At 37.8% G+C, this 15,913-nt stretch overlaps 1 pseudogene; it reads right to left on the bottom strand.

Moving 5' to 3' along the window:
* Positions 1-13,992: 13,992 nt before the first annotated feature.
* On the bottom strand, positions 13,993-14,575 carry LOC125116473 (chromobox protein homolog 3-like; annotated as a pseudogene).
* Between the last annotated feature and the right edge of the window lie 1,338 nt (positions 14,576-15,913).

Genomic DNA, 15,913 nt, shown 5'->3' with positions numbered 1-15,913 from the left:
CTTTTTCAATAAATATTACTGGGACAACTAGATATCCATATGCCAAAAAATAATAATTGCATTGGACTTTTACCTCAAATCATATACAAAAATTAACTCAAAATGTATCAAAGACCTAGGTAAGACCTAAAACTCTTAGAAGAAAACACAGGGGTAAATCTTTACCACCTTGGATTTGGCAATAAAGTCTTAGATATAAAATCCAAAGCACAAGCAAAAGAAAATAAACTAGATGTCATCAAAATCTAAAAGATTTGTGTTTTAAGTACATCATCAAGAAGTGAAAACTTAACCAAGATAATTTTTATCTGTAAATAATATATCTGAGGAGTTCCCATCTTGGCACAGCGGAAACGAACCCGACAAGGAACCATGAGGTTGCGGGTTTGATCCCTGGCCTCGCTCAGTGGGTCGAGGATCCAGCATTGCCATGGAAGTGTGATGTAGGTCGCAGACACGGCTCGGATCTGGCATTGCTGTGGCTGTAGTATAGGCCGGCAGCAAGAGCTCTGATTAGACCCCTAGCCTGGGAACTTCCATATGTTGTGGGTGCAGCCCTAAAAAGACAAAAGACAAAAAAAAGTAATAATAATAATAAATCTGATAAGGGACTTGTAACTAGAATACATAAACAACTCTTACAATCCAATAGTAAGACAACTAAATTAAATAATTGTTAAAGGATCAGAATAGACATTTTTCCAAGGGAGATATAAAAATGGCTAAGTACATGAAAAGGTGCTCATATCATCAGTCATCAAAGAAATCAAAATCATAATGAAATACTACTTCACATCCACCAGGATGGCTAGAATCAAAATGTCATACAATGAGTGCTTGTGAAGCTGTAGAAGAATGGGAGCCCTCATACATTGCTAGTGGGAATGTAAAATGAGCTAGCCACTTTAGAAAACAGTCTAGCGGTTCCTTAAACAGAAAGTTATCACATGACCCTATACTTCTTCCACTAGGTATTCATCCAGTAGAAATGAGAACATATGTACATGTAAAAACTTATGCATAAAAATTTATAGCAGCACTCTTTGTAATAGCCAAAAAGTGGAAACGACCCAGATATCTACTAACTGATGAATAGAGAAACAAAGTGTGATTTCCTATACAATGGAATACAGTTCAGCCATAAATAGGAACAAAAATACTGATGCATGCAATAACTTAGATGAACCTTGAAAACACATGTCAAATTTAAAGAAGCCAATCACAAAAGTGCATATATTTATATCATTCAGTATAGAGAAATCTATAGAGACAGGAAGTAGTTTAGCTATAATGCAGGGATAGGGAAGTAATAAGAAAGTGATAGATAAAGAGTATAGAGGGTATTGAGTTTCTTTTTGAGGAGATGAAAATATACTAAAATGGACCATGGTGATAGTCTTGCACATCCAGGAGTATATTAAAAACCACTTAATTATGCACTTTAAATTTGCAAATCATGGTAGTATAGAAATTATCCCTCAGTAAAGCTATTCCAAAAAGGAAACATACCCAACCTTGAAAGAGACCATTCCAGGTTCTAAAGCCTTCAAAAATGTTTACTTTCCTGAACAGGATATTAACAAATCAAGCAATAATCTCATTTTAAGCCCCAAACATTCAAATGGACCTGTAAAGGATTTCCCCAAACATTCATCTGGGCCTGTAAAACTTAACTATGCATTTGTGCTACATTTACAGTATCCCATCCCTGCTGGGTCTATACAAGAACCACCACCTCTTGACAGGGCCACAGTAATTCATGACACTGCTGTTAACATGCAGGCAATATCCCTGGGCCTCTGTTTCCTCATCCGTGCACACAAGTTCATCCATGCTCCAGCAAATTCTCTTACTTGCTATAAAGATCAAATAAAGCCATGAAAAGCACTTTGAAAGGATGAAGGCATTATAAAAACAGAGGAGATTAATCCTGAGCATTCCTCTCAAAAAGCTTTTAACAACTGGCCCCCTGGGGACCACAGATTAAGTACAAATTAAAAGTAAAGCTCCAACTAGCATTTCCATCCAAATTCAGAAGGTGTTTTACATTCATTAAGCTTTGAAATTCATAAACTAGTACATTATTTGACTATTTCCGTTAGTCCTATAAAGCGAGTAATCAAGTCACAGCCTTTGTCAGAGGATTGAATGTTTCCAAGTGACATATCTCATGGATATAGGACAAAAAAGTAATGAGAAATATCAAAGTCTATTTTTTGCTTTTGTAGTATACTAATACCAAAAAAAAGCTTTTAAAATTAAAAAAAATATTGGTCAGACTTTGAGCATACTTAACATTCTTTTTAAAGCAGTTTCTCTGCTGGCAGTGGATTTTAAGGTTGTAATGCCTTAAGCTGAGAAAGCAAGTCTTGAAAAGAAAAGGAAAAAAACCAAGGAAACAAGCTTGATGCAGTCAGTTGTAAGTAATCACTTTACAAAGGCAATTATAAAGAAGGGCTGGCCGTTTCGCCTTCAGAGTCCCTCCCTTGAAGGACCTGACCATTTATGCTGCTACATAAATTCACAACACGAGAGAGATCCAAGTTCTCCAATTATGATTTTCAGTACTAAAAATAATTATTTCAATTTTTCAAGTCCTTTCACATATATTATCCCTTCTGATCATCACAACATGAGGCAAGCAATGTTTTTCCTGCTCATAAATTATAGAATTAGGAGTGGTACCCAGCATTCCAACTCTTCACCCTCTGTGCTGTCCTGTGTCCCAGGTCCTGTGCAGAGGCTGAGAACCACAAAAGATCTCTCATTACAGAGTGACTCCATCCAAACTCCTGCATGAAGGGGCCAGACCAATCTAGCAAGGCTTCCTCCAGCTGGAGGCCACATCCCTGAGAAGACTAAGATTCTTCCCTCCTTTGAGTTCCCATCAAAAAAGCTCAAGGCTATTAAAAGAATTTGCCATTTATTCTAACCAACACCTAACCATAGGCCCCTGACCTCTACTCCTTTCTTAGAAAATTTACTATTAAAAAAAAAGGGGGGGGAGCTTACAATTGTAAATACTTCTTCTGTCCCTTTAAGATATACATGTGTGTATCCCCCACAACCCAGGAGGGTCTTTCTCAAGGACCTGAAAGCCACTCTTTTTAAATGCTATCATCAGGAAGGATAGGGCCTCTCTGTCTCCCTGTCTCTGTGGACAGATTCCTAACCCAAACAATTGCCAGCTAGCCAACACTGTCCTAATGATGCTCACAGCAATCAACCCTCTCACTGGCTTTTTGTAATTTTTTTTTTATTTCCTTTATTCTACTTGAGCTCAGCTTGTCTCCCTACTTCCTCATTCTCCCTTTAAAACATCCAGTCATCTCTATACAAATAGAATGGAACTCAGCTCTTTCCCCTACTATCAGTAGTTAATGAAATCTGCTTTCACCACTTTGGCATCTAGCTTGTTCATCTTTGACAACACATACGCATCTCCCCTCCCAATAAAATGTGGTCAGATCCTGCCATGTGTTCTCTTTATTTTGTCCTGTACCTAACGAAGTCCCCACCTTCTCTCCCCTCCATCTTCAAGGCTTTCCACCTGTACCAATGGAATAACCTATTTTACATCTCTCTGCCCCCAAATTTGTTTCCCAGGCAATCCACTCTGCATCTTCCTCCCAAGGTTTAGGTTGCATCATATCTTCCTCTCTTTAAAAACACCTTCAGTGTTGACAAGCTAATTAGCATTCATTACTCTGCAATGACTGGTCCAAACCTTAATTTCATTTATATCCCTTAGCTAATTTGCCAAGTGAATGCAGGGGCAGGAAGAAACGGTCTTTCCCATGCCACTGCATGTGAAGACAATCTCAGAAGAATAGCGTGGAAGAACTGTGAAAATCCCTAGTCAGCCTTTCACAGAAAGCCTCAGCCCTATTCCAAAAATTGTCTGAAAATGTTCCACAATAAAAGTCACTATCTCCTGAGAAGACCCAGAATCCCAGAATATCCTGCCTCAGATAGGCAAAATTTCGTCATTCTTTGTCCTTACTTTCTTCTTTGGGCTTGTACAAAAGAGTAAAAACCAGAATTAATGCTATTGGCAACCAATATCTATCAAGTGACTTCTATGAGCCATGTATCTCCCTAAAAGCTTACCTGCATTTTCTCATTGAGTCTTCATAAAGACATAACCATGAAGAAGCTACTGTTATTATTCCCATTGAACAGATGAAGAAATTGAGCCTTATTATGGCTCTCCATCAATCCCATAAGTGGACAGGCTGGAATGTGAATCCAGGTCCCTGTGTCCTCTAAGCTTGATTTCTTAACTACTACACAACATACTGAGAAGCATCCAAACATTTTAAGCAACCTCCATTCAGTCTCATGGTCTTTAAGCAATTTCTCACAGCATGGACCATGCATGATCCTTTTGTCAACCTAGGCATTGTTCTCTGAACTTGAGCCAGTAAGTCTGAGTGAAAAACAAATAGCACTCCTGGGAAGATCTGGGGAGGCAGACTCTGTCCTCATTCATTTTACATCATGTTCTCATTGAGTCTTTATTTTCCTTTGTTCATTTGAGAAACTTGCCACCACCTTCTCTCATTTTACCAAGATAGACTTCAAATAAAGAGTTAAATATTTAATTTGAGAAAAAAAATCAATGAAAAAACTAGAAAAAATCAGAGTGATATATTTTTCAAAGCTCTTTTAAAAAGACATTTTTCTAAATGTAGCAATAACATAAGAAAGGACAAAGGAAAATATTGAAGATCTGACTACAAAAAAATTGAAAACTTCTGTATACCAAAAGCAGCTAAATATAAAGACAAACAGTAGACTGAAAAAATGTTTGGAAGAAATATGACAAGGGTAAATGCCCTTATTAAACAGAGAGAATAGGCCAATCGATAAGAAAAACATTAAGATAAATGGCCATCAACAGGAGATTTACAAAAGGTAAAATACAACCTGTAAACTAATGTGTTGGGAGAAAGTTCAACCTCATAAGAAACTAAGAAATGTAAATAATAAGTTACCAGTTTTCACCTAACAAAGTACTGATTTTAATAATCCTCTGAGAGCATTGAACATGTCTAATAATATGATTTGTGCTATATATATTACATTCACTTCATAAATCACTATTTTATAATGTAAAATACCACATGTATTCTTTGTAACAACATTAAAAACTTATGTATAATATGTTGTAGAAAAACAAGATTTATATGCATACACTGCATATTCACTCATATAACTATGCACAAATACTCATCTGAAAAAACTAGGAGGGGCTAAAAAACTTGATAAGGATTGCCGAGTCAATCTTTGTGTTAATAAATTACTTATTTTCCCTTATTTTTCCTACATACATGCACACATACATATATACATGCATAATTTTGTAACATTTAAAAATCTTTCTCTGAAATTTTGGTATATATGTGCATGTCTGTTTTAGTTAAAGCATTTTCCTTATTAATATTGTTTGGAAAAAGTTTAGAAATAAAAATAAACAAAAAAAATCTTGAAATCTTACATCTAGATAATCTAACTATCATCAACCCCTTGATATATAACTTTTAATACTTTCAATAACAGTGGTAATAATAATTGATCTTTATGTATCGACGATGGAGTGCCCACCATGGTGCAGTGGAAACGAACCTGACTAGGAACCATGAGGTTGAGGTTTCGATCCCTGGCCTCACTCATTGGGTTAAGGATCCGGTGTTGCTGTGAGCTGTGGTGTAGGTCACAGAGGCAGCTTGGATCCCGGTTGCTGTGGCTGTGGTGTAGGCCGGTGGCTACAGCTCTGATTTGACCTCTAGCCTGGGAATCTCCATATGCCACAGGTGCAGCCATAAAAAAGACAAAAGACAAAAAAAAAAAATCTATGTATCACATACTGTGCCAGACACTATTCTAAGATCTCGATGTGTATTAATTCATTAATTCTTCACAAAAAATATGAAGTAAATTCTATTACCACCCCCATCATACAGATAAGAAAACTGAAGTATAAATAATTTAAGTATTTGACCAAAGATTACATAGCTAGATACTAGCGGAGCTAAGATTCCAATATGTACCATTTAAAATATTTTTTTTCTTTTCTTTCTTTCTTTATTTATTTTGCTTTTTAGGGCCACACCCGCGGCATATGGAGGTTCTCAGCCTAGGGGTCAAATCAGAGCTGTGTCTGTGACCTACACCACAGCTCATGACAATGCCAGATCCTTAACCCACTGAGCGAGGCCAGGGATTGAACTCACATCCTCATGGATCCTAGTCAGGTTCGTTAACCGCTGAGCCACCAAGGGAATGCCCCCATTTCAAATATTTTTAAGGGAGTCATTCTAAACATAGATTTTCATTTGCTCTTTTAAATTTAGTGGTATATTTTGAACATTTTCTTGTCATTAGTTATTCTTCCATATCCCAGGTAATAATTGGCAGAGCATATTAAAAATATGATACATCTATATGTTATCTACGAGAAACTCACTTCAAACATGAGATAGATATGATGAAAGAAAAAGGATTGCAAAAATGTAATAAGTGAATGTTTTTCAAAAGAAATATAGTGTGACTATATTCATATCAGATCAGGTAAACTTCAGAGCAAACAAAATGAACAGAGAAAAAGAGGGACATTATATTATGATAAAAGCTTCAATTCATCAAGAAGACATAGCAATCCTTAATGTATATGCACCAAACATCAAAGCAACATGTGAAGTAAAAACTGATAGAACTGAATGGAGAAAGAACAAATCCATAATTATACTTGGAGTCCAACACTCCTTTCACAAGGGATAGAACAAGTAGACAGAAAATCGGCAAGGATATAGAAGTCAAAACACCATCAATCAACAGGATCTAATTGGCATTTATAGAAAACGACACCTCAAAACAGCAGAATACACATATGTTCAAGTGTTTACAAAATATGCATCAAGATAGACCATATTCTGGGCCACAAAACATACCTAAAACAAATTTTGAATAATTATAAATACAATGGGTTCTCCAACTCCAAGAAGTCAGTAACTGAATAACAACAGGAAAATCTCCCAACACTTGGGAGCGCACTGAATCCTAACCACTAGACCACCAGGGAATGTCTCCAAATACTTTGAAACAAACAACACACTTTTAAATAATCCATGGGTCAAGGGGAAATTTTAAAAACACATTGGATTGAATGGAAATGAAAATATGGCCTATAAATTTGTATGACATAGCTACAGCACTGCTAAAGGAACATTGCAGCCCTAAATACACATATTTAAGAAGAAGTCTCAAATCAATAATCTAAGCTCCCACCTTAGGAACCTAGAAAAAAAGAGCACATAAACCCAAAGCAAGCCAATAGAAGAAATTAATAAGAAGTGAAAATAAAAATGAAAAAAATGGGTGAAATAAAAAGTGGGTTTTACAGTTTTCAGCATAAGTCCTATAAGTGTTTCAATAGATTTTATTGAAGGGGCAGATTATGCATGAGACTGGGCCTCTGCCTTCAAGATCTCACAGTCCAAAAAAAAAAAAAAGAGAGAGAGAGAGAGAAAGAGAAAGAGATCTCACCGTCCATTAGGGGAGTTATACAATATGTACAATTAAGGGGAAAAAACTCACAAAATTATGATGAGACAAAGATAAGCCCATGAGACACAAAGAAATGGTGATGTTCCAACTCCCTCTGCATCTCAAGATGAATGCTAGGACCAAACTCACCAAAAAAAAATTGGAGAAACTGCTCCAGGATGCAAGATTGGCGGAAAAAATTTCCCACATGCCATACACCTTGAGGAACTTCTGTTGGATACATTGATAACAGAAGCAGTTTAAGTGGACACACAAGAGGTGATGTCTCAGCAGGTTTGTGTAGGTCATCATGCAGAAACTCAGGCACATCACAGGCCATGGGATCAACTTCTCCAGTGCAGTGTACCAGGGGGAATGGGGGAAACCAAACAAAACAGTGGCCAGGGTCTCATGTAGGTGTGTCTCTCTCTAGATGGGACCCTCACCTCTGAGGAGACCAAGGGTGATGACAAGCACACCCCTTCTGAAGCTGTCTCATCCATGCAGAGCTCAGCATCCAGCGTGGAAATTATCCCAAGGCTTTTTTTTTTTTCCTTTTGTTTGTTCTACTCGCATTTAATGCTAAATTTGATGAATGTTTATGTAAGTAAATATTACAAAAGATATAATTTATTTTAGTAAAGTAACAAATACAATAAAACAGCAACACACAGTGCTCATATGCAAACAAAACTGTATTGCAGCCAAAGTTTTAAGAAAAGAAGTTGAGAAATTCTGAAAAGAAACTTCATATTTTTTAAGTGCAAGGTGTCCCCCACCCCCCCTTCCTTTCCCACATTCCGCTCCAAACCTCCTGCTACCCAAGGAAAAGGGTGGAGGAGGGCTCCATTCTATACTGGGGGGACAGAGGCTAGGGTTCATGACAGACACCCATGGTCACACTCGTTTATCATCCTGCACTGCCTCAGATTCTGCTGTAGGAAATTTGGGCCCAGGGTCTGTGTCACACCATATAGAGTCAGCACTATGCCCTGCCACAACTGTGATCTTCAAAGTTACCAAACACTTGAATACCATCTCCCCCAACTGTCATCTGTCACAGTTGTCGGAGTCCATTCTGGTTGCTATAACAAAATATCACAGACTGACTAGCTATAGACAACTTGTCTCATGGTTCTGGTGGCTGGTAAGCAGAAGATCAAAGAGCCAATAGATTCAGTGTCTGGAGAGAGCCCACTTTCTAGACAACCATCTTTTCACTGCAACCTCATATAGGGGAAGGGGCAAGGCAGCTTTCTAGGCCAACTTTGTAAGGACACTAATCCCATTCATGAGGTCTCCACCCTCATGACCAGATTACCTCCCAAAGGCCCCACCTCCTAACATCATCACCTTGAGGGTTAGGTTTCAACATATGAATTAGGGAGGTACTGCCCATTGGACAAGTACCCATGCCTGATAGTCCCCTGAATTCACATCCATTTTATAGCTTTACTATGTGTCTAACCCTTGAAGAAGTTACATAGTGTCATCTACATTCTACAAAGGAACCAACTGAGACCCAGGTATAAAGCAGTTAATTGCTCCCACATTTTAGTCTATATCTGCTAAGCCACAACTTAGATTTTCATTGTCAAAAGCATCTTGCAGTCATTTATAAAACAATTAAGGCGCATTTATAAAACATTTATAAAACAATTCAGTGTGTATACAAAGAAATGGGGCCAGAAACACATTGATGAGGTTTATTTAAGGAATAATAAAGAAATCTGTATGTACGTCATTTCTTTTTTTCTCCTGACATTTTGGATATTTACAAAATTAAAAAATACCCAACTTTAACTTGATGTTTCTATGCTCATCATGACATATTCTGTCCTTTGGGTAAGACGCTCTGTTTCAAGATGACATATTGTATTGGACTTCTTCAACGAACTCTGTAGCAAAGCATGGTTGGTCACTATGGCACTGTAGCATTCAGACTTTGGTGGTAAATTTTATAGAAACAGAGGAGGGAATGTCAACAGCTTTCCTTCATTTTTACCCCTCTTACTCCTGTCAAAATATCACAAAACTTAATTGGAAAAGGAAAAAAAAATGGCCTATATCAACCTTTATCTGTCCTTTAAGAATATCTATTTTTTTCCATTTAAAATAAGATTGTTTTAAAACTTTCCATCATATAATTTAGCTTGTAACTTGGTGGTTGCAGAGCCTAGAATTCTTAATTGTGTGCAAACCATACACCAAGACAATCCTCCAAAATCCCAAAATATGTTTCTTACGAAGGATTTAGCGAGAAACCTGGGAAGTTAACTGCTTGAAATATTTCATCAGAGAGTGGAAAATTTACTCACTTTCTTTCTCTTTTATTCCCATACCTTTAAATCCCAAGATCAACAAATTTATAGTGTTTATTTTTTAAAATAAAACCCAGGAGTTCCCGTCGTGGTGCAGTGGTTAACGAATCCGACTAGGAACCATGAGGTTGCGGGTTCGGTCCCTGCCCTTGCTCAGTGGGTTAACGATCCGGCGTTGCTGTGAGCTGTGGTGTAGGTTGCAGACGCGTCTCGGATCCCGCGTTGCTGTGGCTCTGGCATAGGCCGGTGGCTACAGCTCCAATTCGACCCCTAGCCCGGGAACCTCCATATGCCGTGGGAGCAGCCCAAAGAAATAGCAAAAAAAAAAAAAAAGACAAAAAAAATTAAAAAAAAAATAAAATACAATAAAACTCAAAGAATCAGTGTGTATACAAAGAAATGGGGCCAGAAACCCTAGATTTGAATTCTAGGTCAGCTATTGACAAGCTAACCTTGGGAACTATCTTACTCTTTAGAATCTTCTCTGCCTGCCTCCCAAAAAGGTGACAAATAAATGTGGAAAAAGAAGCAAGGATTTGGGGCCGGGGGGAGGGCATTGGGGCTGAATCAATATGAGTTTTATTTTAGACATTTGTGATTTTTGGTAATATATATTTGATACTCTTTAAGACATGCAAGGATCAGTTAGATAAGCCAATGAAGAAGTTAAGAAAAAAGGGAGAAAGTAACAACAGGTGGACACAAAATGCACAAACTATTGTAATCAATGCAGAAAGGAAGACTTCCCGATGAGTAAACACACACACACACACACACACATACACAACACTACAGATTTGTTAAAACGAAGCATAAACTTTTATTTTGATTTTGGCAACAACTCTATTTCTTTGACCCTGCACCTAGGCAGCTAACTGCTGCCAGAGAATGAGCAACAGGATAGATAGGAATTACCATCAACACAGGATTGCCTCCCTCAGATAGGCCCATGGCACTCCACGCTCTCTGACCACACGTCCCTGGTCCATTGTCTCCTCTGAACACCTCAGAACTCATCCTACCTGCACCATTGTTATGGGTAATTTTACCTGTCATCTTGGTTCTGTTTCTCTGGACAACCCTGACAACTACAACCATCCTCCCCCTCCCTGCTACCGTCTTTCACACACATAGTCTCCTATCAGATGACCTGATCCTTTATTTCACATAGACATTGATGCTGAGAAATTCAAGTTTTTCAGTTTCTTCCTACTTGACTTTCCAGTGGCATTTAATAACAATGCTTCTTTCTTGAAATGCTCGCATCTGGGCATCCAAAATACTCCACAATCCTGATATTGTTCCTCCCGCTCTAGAAGCTCTTCTCACAGTCTTTTGCAGTTCTTTCCTTGTCAGAACAATCCTTCTCAAGGCTGGAATTCTCTTGCGCCCAGCCCTAGGCTCTCTCTTTTCAGGGTCTACTCAGTCCCAAGTGACTTCATTCACAAATACTATTTTAATTACCACCCATGTTCTGTTGACTGCAGCCCAGATTTCTCTGAGGTCCAGATTCATATAGTCAGCTTCTCCTCTGATAGCTCCACCTGGATACTCAAATGCTGTAAATTTTTTTTTTTTTTTTTTTTGGTCAGATCAGAAGACTAGTTTTCTCTGGGGAGAAGGAAGCTATCATCCAAAAGAGGCAGTTGGGTAACATTTTGCTTCACTTTGTGCAGAGGGTTAATTCTCCTTTTTTATCATTGCAATCTGAAGATCTTTGTGGTCCTTCTCTAACTTGGACAGCACCCCTCTGAAAATTTAGTCATTCCTATGGCCTCCAGTTCACACAGAACCCTAGCTGAAATCACTGAGAATGAGCTCCAAATCCTACCATCTCATGTATCTCCACCAGTGCAAGATTGCCTTAAAATTTTCAAATAGAGTTGAAAATTGCCTCTGTCTGCACCACATTCTCCACTTACCTCTAGTCCCTCTGCTCTAGTTTTTCTCAATATTAGAGTTTCTACTAGAAGTCTCATTCATTAATTCTCAGGCCAACTTTATTTTTGATGCTGCATCTCACAAATTAGTCAGATTCTTCTCTATGTGGTCTTGGCTATACCTTATCATGCAAAAATCCACCAACATTCTGGTAGGTGGGCAGCACCTTTTGATGATTTCCTGTATCCTAATAGTCATTCAATAGAATCCAGGATTCAGGAAGAATTCCCTCAAAGGATTCATACGCCATCTTAAATTAGAAATTCAAATTTGCTTTCTAAAGATTATCCTCACTCTGAATTCACTGAGCCAATAATTCTTCTCAGTATTTCAATCCCAGTTACCTTTCAGGGCTCCCCTATTTTACTTAACTCAGGGACACACCCATAAGCCAGAACATTGATGCCTGGGAAAACACTAGTTGCAAAGCATTTCTAGCAAATATTATGAGAAAAGACACAAATGGCCTTTAGTTTTAAAAATCTTTGCCTAGTAGGCAAAGCCCAGTAGTCCAATGGCTATCACTTAGTATTCTGCCTTCTGCTACAATATCCCAGCCTAGGGCTAGAGATATCCACTGTGTGCATCTCCTCACTGCCTTCTGCACTTAACATTCCAAAGCATCTAGATGTTTCAAGAAGTGAAGTCTCTGTAAAGTAGTAAGATCTTTAGTACACAAGGACATATGAAAATTTTTAATATGAAACTATTGACCACAGTTCCCCACAGTATTTGCAATAAATGTACAATATACAATTTAGTAACATTCTGATTACTACAAAGTTGTTGTTTTTCCTGGCTTCTGCTGAAGCAGTAACCCACATACTGAGAAGACTAAGCCTACATGTAAGGAATGGGTTGGGGTAAAGAAAAAACCTACAGGTCAAATTTAGATTATCAAATTTCTTTACTCCGTTTATTCCTACAGATCCTCAATTGCCAACATTTCTATCTGATTAGGTGTCCATGAACAAGTCTTAGAAATTCCATGTATTATGGAATTTCAGTCAATATAGCACAGGGATTTTAACTTCTTGTAAAGGAATAGTTCAACAGAAGGAACCTTTAAATATCCATTTAACTAAGTCTTGCTTGGCTCATTAAAACACAATAGAATTTTTCTAGTTTTTTCATTTGGGTGGGGAGGTTGTTGGTAGTGATAAAGTTTTCCTTTCAGGGATTTTGCATATAAAACTACATTTACATGACTGTAGATATCGATGTAGATTCTGATACGGCTACTTTAAAAATTGTCCAATTTAAGTTGTTTACATTATATTTAGCTTGTCCAATTAATTACAAAGTTATTCAATTTGAAATGTTAAGACTTCAAAAATTTCAATTTAATTTGAAGTGATTTCTTATATTGCTTAAAATTATGGGATCCCAGAAACATGTGCTTATGCATTGTTGTGAAATGCTGTTTTTGTTTTGGTAAATGTATTAAAAAAAAAACCTGGAGTTCCCGTCGTGGCGCAGCGGTTAACGAATCCGACTAGGAACCATGAGGTTGCGGGTTCGGTCCCTGCCCTTGCTCAGTGGCTTAACGATCCGGCGTTACCGTGAGCTGTGGTGTAGGCTGCAGACGCGGCTCGGATCCCGAGTTGCTGTGGCTCTGGCGTAGGCCGGTGGCTACAGCTCCAATTCAACCCCTAGCCTGGGAACCTCCATATGCCGCAGGAGCGGCCCAAGAAATGGCAACAGCAACAACAACAACAACAACAAAAAAGAAAAAGACAAAAAAAAAAAAACCCAAAACAACAACAAAATACCCCAAGCCACATACATATGTATTTTATGTATACACACATGGGAAACCCAGAATGGTCCTTAGGCATTTATGAGTTAAGTGTAAATTCTAAATTCTAATTGAGCAATGACTATGGAGATTTTCCTTAACATTTCTGTTCCCTAATGCAGAGGAAATAATATACCATGGTATCAAATATTCTTTTCTGCTAAAAGAAGCAACTACAGAAAGCTTTTATTTGTTCAAAGGGACCAGTGCTACAGATAAAAAAACAAAAAACCCCAACAACTTCCCGAATACTACTTCAAAACGAACATATCAAACTCGATTTTCATTAGAATGTAGATATTTCTTCACACTTATAAATCAAAAGAAATTGAGACCCAGATTTTATATATATGTATAAATATATATAAAAATCAATGCAAACAATTATTGAGCTTCACCTTCTGGGCAAGAATGCCAAGGTAGTCTGTCTTCATAAAAAGCAGTTACAATTTGAGGACTCTTCATATTTGCCTCTTTTGCCAGCACCAAGTCTGCCTCATCTGAATCTTTCCATTCACGAGAAATATTAATTCTCCGCTGTTACCTGTGGCACCAATTATTCGTTCCAGATCAAGACCTCTGGCACAACCTCTTGGTTTATCAGCAGTATCTCTTTTGATTTACTATCATCAGATTCACTGTTAGATAATGACTTTCTTTTTATTCCATCTTTTTCTTTACCAGCTTTTTGAGAATTAAGAAATGCTTCAATTAACTCTGGACAATCTAAATTTTCTTCAGGTTCCCAACTATTGTCTGCATCTGTAAACCCCTTCCACTTTAGGAAATATTCCACTTTCCCATTCACTACATGTTGGTCCAGTACTTTTTCTACAACAAATTCCTCAGGCTCTGCCTCTTCAACTTTTTTACTTTTTCCATTCTGTTTCTTTCCCACTTTTGGCAATGTAGTTTTATTGGAGGCCATTTTTTATTGCAGACTTGAAGAGCTATCATTCATCGCCTCAGAGCTGCTCTGGGTCCTAGGTCTGCTGCGTCTTTAGCCCTGTGTGCCTCTAGCTCCAGACACATCCAAGGGCAAGGGGGCTGGGGCGCTGCAGAGATATGAAATTATCTGGTCTGGGTAGGTGAGAAACCCTGATTGGGAGAGGTAGCAGCAGTAATAAGTGTCTGTTGAGTCCCACATAGAAAGCCCCAGTAACTGATTAAGAGCACTGTCATAAATAGCAAGCCTTTACCTTCATGCTTTAGGACAATCTTGCTTCCTTAGGCAGACTACGAAGGTGATTGGAATTTCCCAAGACTGATGTTAGTTTTCAGTTTCTATGTATAATATGCAAACAACTTTTTGCTCTTTTTAAATTTTCTTATTTCTTTTTAATCATCAAGTAATACAAGGACATATTCTAATTCTTTTTTTTTTTTTTGGCCTCCTTGTGGCCTATGGAGTTCCCAAGCCAGGGCTGGGAATTGAACCTGTGTCCCAGCACTCCAGAGACACTGCCAATCCCATTGTGCCACAGTAGGAACTCCAGTTTTTACTCTCAACTACACCTTTCAAGTTCCTGTTTTCCATAATAAAATATCAAGGCATGTTATGAAAATTAACCTGCATTATATTGGTCAAAAATAACATTTTCTTGAGACAGTCACAAGGATCTTCTCACTTTTTTCTATTTGTAGCTTTGGTTTTAGATTTGAAAAGTTAGCTGTGCAGCAAGTTTTGAAATTGGAAGTGTGAATCCTCTAACTTTGTTAGTCTAAGTGTATTGTATGCGGTAATATCCTGTAGACTTAGAGAATGGATGATTTATCAAGCTCATTCATCAGGATTTCAGTTGAATGTTATCTGTGAAGATACTTTGCTCTTAGGATGCTTAGCCTCTAGCTCTTTTTTGGTAGAAGGAGAGAATGGTTTTTTTTGTCTCATATATTATTTTTTTAACCCCTCACCTTCACGAAGGCAAAGAAAATGTTCTACTTAAAGCCTTGCTGCTCAAAGTACAACTTGCAGAACAGCAGCATCAGCATCATCTGGGACCTTGTTAAACCTACTGCTCTCAGGCCCACCCAGATCTGCTGAATCAGAAGCTCTCCTTTTAATAGGAACCTTAGGTGGTTTTTGCTACACTAAAGTTGGAAAAACACTGAATTAAAGCATTAAACATCTTCTGGGTCTCTGTATTGTGTATCTGGAAAAAAAAATAGGGGTAAAATCAGTGGTGTCTAATGTGAAATCAAATTTAAAAAATGATGCAGGGGAACTCATTTATAGAACAGAAACAGACTCACATATTTCAAAAGCAATCTTATAGTTACCATAGGGGAAACCATGGGGGAGAGG

The sequence above is a fragment of the Phacochoerus africanus genome, chromosome 15 (genome assembly GCF_016906955.1).
Source record: "Phacochoerus africanus isolate WHEZ1 chromosome 15, ROS_Pafr_v1, whole genome shotgun sequence".
Taxonomy (NCBI): Eukaryota; Metazoa; Chordata; class Mammalia; order Artiodactyla; family Suidae; genus Phacochoerus; species Phacochoerus africanus.
Note: the sequence above shows the minus strand (reverse complement) of the source record. Positions and strands in the feature narration are given on the sequence as shown.